This window comes from Maylandia zebra, linkage group LG16, assembly GCF_041146795.1.
Source record: "Maylandia zebra isolate NMK-2024a linkage group LG16, Mzebra_GT3a, whole genome shotgun sequence".
Lineage (NCBI taxonomy): Eukaryota > Metazoa > Chordata > Actinopteri > Cichliformes > Cichlidae > Maylandia > Maylandia zebra.
The window spans coordinates 336,833-344,468 of NC_135182.1; the positions used below are offsets into that span (position 1 = coordinate 336,833).

General features: G+C 40.6%; 1 long non-coding RNA gene across 1 annotated transcript; it reads right to left on the reverse strand.

Annotated features, from left to right (window-relative positions):
* Window positions 1-2,446: 2,446 nt before the first annotated feature.
* On the reverse strand, window positions 2,447-4,640 carry LOC112430909 (uncharacterized). Its single transcript, XR_003022231.2, has 4 exons — window positions 4,381-4,640; window positions 3,897-4,007; window positions 3,282-3,448; window positions 2,447-2,949 (listed from the first exon to the last, which is right to left on the reverse strand). It is a non-coding gene; the product is annotated as an uncharacterized LOC112430909 (long non-coding RNA).
* Between the last annotated feature and the right edge of the window lie 2,996 nt (window positions 4,641-7,636).

The window sequence follows — 7,636 nt, forward strand, 5'->3', positions numbered from 1 at the left end:
CACATATCTCACTTATCTTAACTGCACTACTGTATAGCTCTGTGTAAATAATCATTCTGTACATACGATAATTTTTAACCCTACAACTGTTTACAACTTGCACAGTTCCCATTTCTGTATAGCTGTATATCTCAGATTCTGTAAAGTTATTTATTTCATATTCTGTATAGTTTTTCATATTTATATCCTGTTCATAGCCTGTACATAGCTTGTACTCACTACAGCCTGTACATACTTATAGTTATAGAATATTCACAACATACTTCATACCGTGTACATTATAACATACCATAATAGACCCATTTCTGTAGTATACTCACATATCTATATTATTGCTAATATATATTGTAATATATCTATATCACTAAAGCACTTCTGGATGGATGCAAACTGCATTTCGTTGCCCTGTACCTGTGCATGTGCAATGACAATAAAGTTGAATTCTATTCTATTCTATTCTATTCTATTCTATTCTATTAGTGGACCTCGTAGGTTTTTATTCTGTGCAATTGGTAATTGACTGGGTTTAATTTAGTGGCCTGGAAAACAGGCCGGAGGGGTCTGGTCATTTTAACCCCCTAAGACCCGAAATCTTCCATGGCATGCATTTTTAATTTCTCTTTGATATTTGGGCCGATTGGAACCCGATGAATGTAAAAAGAAAGAATTACCAGATTTTTTTTTTTTTTTACCTAATTTTTGTTTCTGAGAAAAATGAGAGCCACATATGAGGACATTCATTTGAAATTTCGATAGAACAGTTGCAGTATAATGTCTTCGTAACTGTAACTCAGGCACTTGTTGATCAAGATTTAGTATTTTGGTCTAAATAACCCAAAATCTGATGTCCACATATGTGGATGCCAGGCTGGAGTAAAGTGTTAGAGCTATTTATACCTATGTAAACTTTTATACACTGGTTTTTACCTGTCTTGTTTCAGAAAGGTTTAAAAGGGTAATGTCCACAGTTTATTTGTTTATTTATTTATTTGTTTGAATTCAACATATTTTATTAAAGTAATTGAGCTTGAACACAGAAAAAACTGAATCAAATAATCATAAAATCAAATCACTTGCACTATACTGAAGTCTAATCTACTCTGAGCTAATGCCGGTTTCCAACACTAATGATCGGGTGAAGGAGAGAGATGAGGGTGTGCACGGCCACTGGTGCTCTTATCCCTGTTCTGTGTGATACAATCCAACAGGAAAGCAGTCAAACCCTTGGACATTAGCCAAGTTAACGTTCACAAATATATACACACAGAGGAACTCTGAGCCCCAATGTCAGCATTAGCACAAACATGCCACTTCATACCAAATCTCAGTGTGAGGTCAGGTGTTAGTCTCATTCCATTATTCTGGCTATATTTTCTTACTCATCATTACTATTAAACTTATACTTAAGACTAACTATTAACAAAATCACACCCCAATAACTCATTTATTACACTTTGTATTTAATCATAAAAAGGCTGGATGTTGAAACCTTTTACTTCTATTTTGTATGAGCCGGGGGTTCTCAACAGCTGATACTCTATGTCCAAAAAGTGACAGGTATCGTTTTATGGAGCAAAAAACTTAAGAGCGCATATTTTATAAATAATACCAACAATTACAAATGCAGACCTTTAATAGTAATAAGTAATCCTTTATTTATAATGCATAGCAATATAAAAATAGTAACATATGAAAATATTACAATGGGCACAGATGAATTTGTATCAAAAACAGCAACCAAGCCAAAGTAATGAATAACACACATAAATAACAACTGCTTGAGAGAGCAAACAATTTCTTTTCATCTGTTCCTTGGCAGAAAGTTAAGACAGCTATTCAGCTTTAGGTTTCAATAAACAGAAGTAATGGATGCAGTCCCTTTGAAATGTCACACAAAAGTCTACTTGTGCATATACTTAGCTTTAACTCTTCTCTTTTTTGTTTTGTATTCCAAAAGGTTTTCATTTTCTCCAGAGGATGTCTCTCTTTCAGTGGTTATCGACTGTTCACATTCATTTTGTTAGGGTTGGAATGTCGATGCTGGCCGAACGTTTCTTGCTAGAATGCAATGGCCTAATTTTGCGTGCATTATCTGTCGTCTTTATTTCGTACTGGCATATACTTTTGCCTACTTCTTGTTTTGTTTTTAAGACATTTGTATGCAGTTCATCTATCATTGCAGTAATGCCCTCTGGAATGAATGCCCACTGTTTAACTGTGTCTAAAACAGCATTTAGTTTTCCAACCGCATCTTCTGTGCATTTTTTGTCTGTGCTTTCAACTACAGGAGTGTCATTCAAAGTTGATAGAGGACTTTTCAGAGAGTTTTTCATTTGTTTAAAATGGCTACAAGCCACCTTCAAGCAAGCACATGTGTTATAGTGAGAGAACGTACAACAAGTGCACTGAAGTGTTTCAGCCGATGCAAAAAACCACAGCTTTCCAAACAAACTTGGCATTTTTATCACTTTCAAGTCCTCACAGTGTACAAAGTAATGCCTTTCTTTCACTGCAATTCTTGCCAAGGTAGAAATGTCTGTTTCCATGTTTGGATAGATGTCATTGTCAACCTCTGCTAATTTTGCAAGTAACACTAGATGCTTGAAAAGAAGTCCTCGTAAGCCATATGTACAGTTGCAGTAGGACTCAACAGGGCAGACATCATACACTATGTCTTCTCTTGACTCAGATGGGACTTGATATGCATTAACTCCATGGCTGTTCTTGACTGTAATTTTAAGAGCCCAACCACTTTCCATCAGTCTTGAAGCAGAGTCTGAAACTTGAGACAAGGTGTCAGCAAACCTGTTTTTCATGCGGCCCACATCTTGCAGGGTTTTTATGACTGAGAAGTAGTCGTCGGCCTTCCCTAGGAGCACTTCAATCAGATCATCCAGACGCCTATTCGTGTAGCCAGATAAAAACTGGTATTTCAGGCGGTGGAAAAATCTGAAAAACAGTTATTTGAAATGATTAGTAACTGTAATTGAAGGAATTTAAAGTTTAAATCAAGACTGTATTATTTTTTTAAAAATTGGAATACCTATTGCACAGGTCTTTTATAAAGGAATGCTCTGTGCCGGTTTAGCTGATTTAGGCAAATCCACCTACTCTGTTTTTTGTTGTGATAACATAAAAAACGCTGCTAGAATTTAAAGGATTTGCCTAAAACCTGTTCTGGCAATGACATGACGAACCTACTCAGTTTAGCCTCTTGGATTAAAGCATAATATCTTTTTTTCAGCAATACAATCGAATGAGGTCAAAATAATAAATCATACCTTTCAATCACATTGTTTGTTTCAGAACGAGCGTGACTGAAGCGACGGCCGTAGTCACACCACATGTGGCCAATGCCTTCCCAGTGCTTCTGAAAATACTGGCACACCAAAGGGTATTGCTTAAATGTCTGGCAGAACTCTGCTGATGTGGCTTTAAAGTCGTCCTCCTAAGAGAATTGGATGCAACAGAATATATTTCAATCCATTTAACAGACCTATTGAAATCTTTAATATTATGTATTGAAGCCCTTTTCCTTTTATTGAATAACATTAAGAATTTTAAGTTATTAATAATATGTCGTCTTTTTGTATTAAGAAGCAATTATTTCTTACCTTACAATGGCTAAGAAGGAACACTAAACCTATAAGCATATTTGGTTTCAGCATCTGTCTGTGAAAGAATCCCACTCACAAGTTCTCCTGCACAGTGGGTGACACAATGATGGTCTGCACAGCTTAAGTACTTGTTTTGATAAGCAAGATAAGAAGCCAGTTTTAGAAATTGTTTCAAAAATCTATTTTGTATCTCTCTGTAACTTTTTTTAGCAACTGAAAGTTATTATGCTCTTAGTGTAATCAAGAAATCAAAATGTGAAATAGACAAATTACACTTACAGATGTGCAAGCTTTCAGCTTACAAAAGAAAGAAATGATTTAATTTCTCTTTTGGGTGTTAGAAAGCCCATGGACCCCGGACTCTGATTTTGAAAGCCATCGATTAACAGCCTGTGAATGTAAGAGAAAAAAAGTTAATCTGGAGAGAGAGACAGAGGAGCAGCTGTACAAAAAGCATAAAAGAAAGCTGACGTCCAAAAATAACTTTGTCACTCACTGGACAAGAGGACCTGTGCATTACAGAAATCAACCAGGCAAACGTATTTTTAAATGTTAAAAAGAGCTTTGGGAAGCAGCCACCAGAAGATGAGTGCACTGTGGTCTTAAATGGATGGACAAAGTCACTCAACATTTTATCCCTTTATATTCATTAACCTGAGTAGGTGAATATCACAATGAGGCAAATCATAACAACAGGACCCTGTTGTAAAAATGTGTTTCAGGTCCATCTTAGACAACGTGAAAAGAAAACAATGTGGTTTACCTGCAAGACATGGTACCAGCATAGAAGGATAGCTGACTCTGGAAAAACCTTCTGCAAAGCATTTATTTCCGCAAAGTCTTTGTCAACCATAAATGCTCTACAGAAAAAAAGAAAACACTAAATGAGATTAAACAGTATGAAAATGTTTTTGCTATCTCAAAGCACCACTTCAATGCCAAATTAAACATTTCAACTCACAAGTAGATATATAAAATACTGCATACAGCCTATAGGAATAACTTTAACAACTGGAAAGGAAAGTTTTTGCAGCCCATGCTGCAGCTATAGCATTAGATTCTGGCATGTTATAACTTTTTTGAAAAGGAATTATTTCAAAATTAATAGCTGTCAATGTATTATTTACCTCGGGGAAGTTGTGAAAAGCTCACAAACTATTCCAAGAACAGTTTCCAGGGTTTTCTGACTTTCGTTGCTGACAATAGCATAGGCCACAGGGACTCCATGCCCATGATCATCTCTTACAACAAGTGTGAATAAGGGAAATGAATACTGGTTAACGCAGTGCGTGGTGTCAACAAATACTAACTGTTTTGCATAGTTCTCCATGTTTGATTTCATTACAGGTGTCTGCAAAACAATCATTAGTTCTTGGTCAGATGTGTATGGTTGATAGAAGAGAACATGTTCTTGATGTTTTCCATTAAGTAAGGTATGTACACATTGACTGTCTCCACAGTTAAAGTGCTTCTTCCTCATCATGCAGGTTCTAACACTGTCAATGTCACGTGGTGTGACAAAATGCTCTCTGTTGTGAAGATCTCTGTGTCCATGTTCTTTGGCCCATTTATGACATTCGGTTAGTATGATGGCTGGCTTAGTTCCAAGGGAAAGCAGTTCCTCAATCTTCCTCCTCAAATCACTGGAAATATTGTTGAAATGTGCGTCTTTTGGGTCCGAAGGATCATGCCCATCATGCTTATCATATGTACGCTGCACGATGACTGTGTGGTCTTTCCAACATTTGAGTACTTTAAATGAAACATAGGCCTTACAGCCCACTGCTCTGTAGCTGTTTCGACTTTTTTTTTCCAGCTCTGATGCAGTTGAATTTGTAATAGTCTCTTTTCCTGTCTTTACCTGAGGCCACATTTAAACATTTATATTTCCAGTGCGCATGCGCCAACCAGCGTGCAGCCTGTTACAGTCGCTCCTGCTTTTCTCTTAGTTTAGCTCTTTTTTCTTACGTATTCTTTTTTTTTCTGACTTGTATTTTCCTCCGTTTTCTATCTCTTACTCAATCATGTGGATTGAGAGAGTTTTTGTTCTTCTGGTGGCCGTGGAACTGTTACTTTTATCATGGAACGGGACCGCGGCACATCTCCTACACGCACGGACTGTTTACTCCAGAGATCAGCTGATCGCCCTGATGCCGGCCGGCTCGCTGGCCAGGCCCGCAGAAGTACCAGCTGAAATTTGGAGGAAAACACATCGGGGATGCAGAGGTCAAGGACAGAAGAGAAGAAAAAAGGTGACGGTGAGACAGCGGAGGCTCGAAGCGAGGAGGAGGTTTAAACCGTGTCTGCCGTCTATCGTGATGGGAAATGTGCGATCGTTGGCAATTAAAATCGACGAGCTCTCAGCACTGGTACGGAGTCAGAGGGAATACCGAGAGTGTAGCCTGATGTGTTTCACCGAATCATGGCTGCACCAGGTCATTCCCGATGAGAATGCTTCCGTGGAAGGCTTCCACACTGTTCGGGCGGACAGGGACAGCATCGCTAGCGGTAAGCGTAAAGGAGGTGGGCTTGCTGTTTTAGTTAACAACCGGTGGTGTAACCCTGCCAACATAACAATCAAAGAAAGGATTTGTTGCCCGGACACTGAACTGTGTGCTGTTGGACTCAGGCCGTATTATTTACCCAGGGAATTCTCTCACGTCATCTTGGTGGCTGTTTATGTTCCCCCCTCTGCTAACCCCACAGCTGCATGTGACACTATCCACTCTGCCATAGCTCGGCTACAGACTCAGCACCCGAGTGCCTTTATTGTGATCTCGGGTGACTTCAACCATGTATCACTGGACAATACACTAACAACATTCAAACAATATGTGGACTGTCCCACCAGGGGAGAGAAAACTTTAGACTTACTGTATGCTATCGTCAAGGATGCATACAGCTCCTCCTCCCTCCCCCCACTTGGTAGGTCAGATCATAACCTGATTCACCTCACCCCCCGCTATGTGCCAATTGTGAGGAGGGAACCTGTGACCACCAGGACTGTCAGGAGGTGGTCAGAGGAGGCAATAGCGGAACTACAGGGCTGTTTCGAGGTGACCGACTGGGAAACACTCTGTGAGCCTCACGCCGAGGACATCAATGAGCTTACTGAGTGTATCACAGACTACATAACTTTCTGCACCGACTCCATTGTTCCAGCTCAGACTGTTCATTGTTACCCAAATAACAAGCCGTGGGTGACTAAGGACATCAAAGCCCTCCTCAACAACAAGAAGAGGGCTTTCAGAGGGGGCAACAAAGAGGAGGTGAGGAAGATCCAGGTGTTACTAAAGGACAAGATCAGAGAGGCTAAGGACAATTACAGGAGGAAGCTGGAGTGGAAACTCCAGCAGAACAGCATGAGAGAGGTGTGGAGGGGCATGAAGACCATCACTGGATTCAGGCCAACCAACAGCAGGGGAACTGAGGGAGGTGAGAATAGAGCCGACGAGTTGAATCTGTTTTTCAATAGATTCGACACCACAGTGTCTGCTCCCACCCCCACAACCTCACCTGCAGTCAGCCTGGAATCCAGAGCCACACCACTGTGCCAGCCTCTCTCTTCACATGTTGCCTCCTGTGAGATTCCTGACACCCCTCCCCCACCCATCACCTTCACTCAATACCAGGTTGAGATGCAAATGAGGAGACTTCACTCAGGCAAGTCTGCTGGACCAGACGGAGTGAGTCCCCTCGTCCTCAAGACCTGTGCCCCCCAGCTGTGTGGAGTCTTTCATAAACTGTTTATGCTGAGTCTGAGTCTGCAGAGGGTCCCGGTGATGTGGAAGACATCATGCCTCGTCCCTGTACCAAAGACGCCTCGTCCCAGTGGCCCCCAGGATTACAGGCCCGTGGCACTGACCTCCCACATCATGAAGACCCTGGAAAGGCTCATCCTGGACCAGCTGCGACCCATAGTAAGACCACATCTGGATCCCCTTCAGTTCGCTTATCAGCCTCGTCTCGGAACAGAGGACGCCATCATCTACCTGCTCAATCGTGTCTACACCCATCTG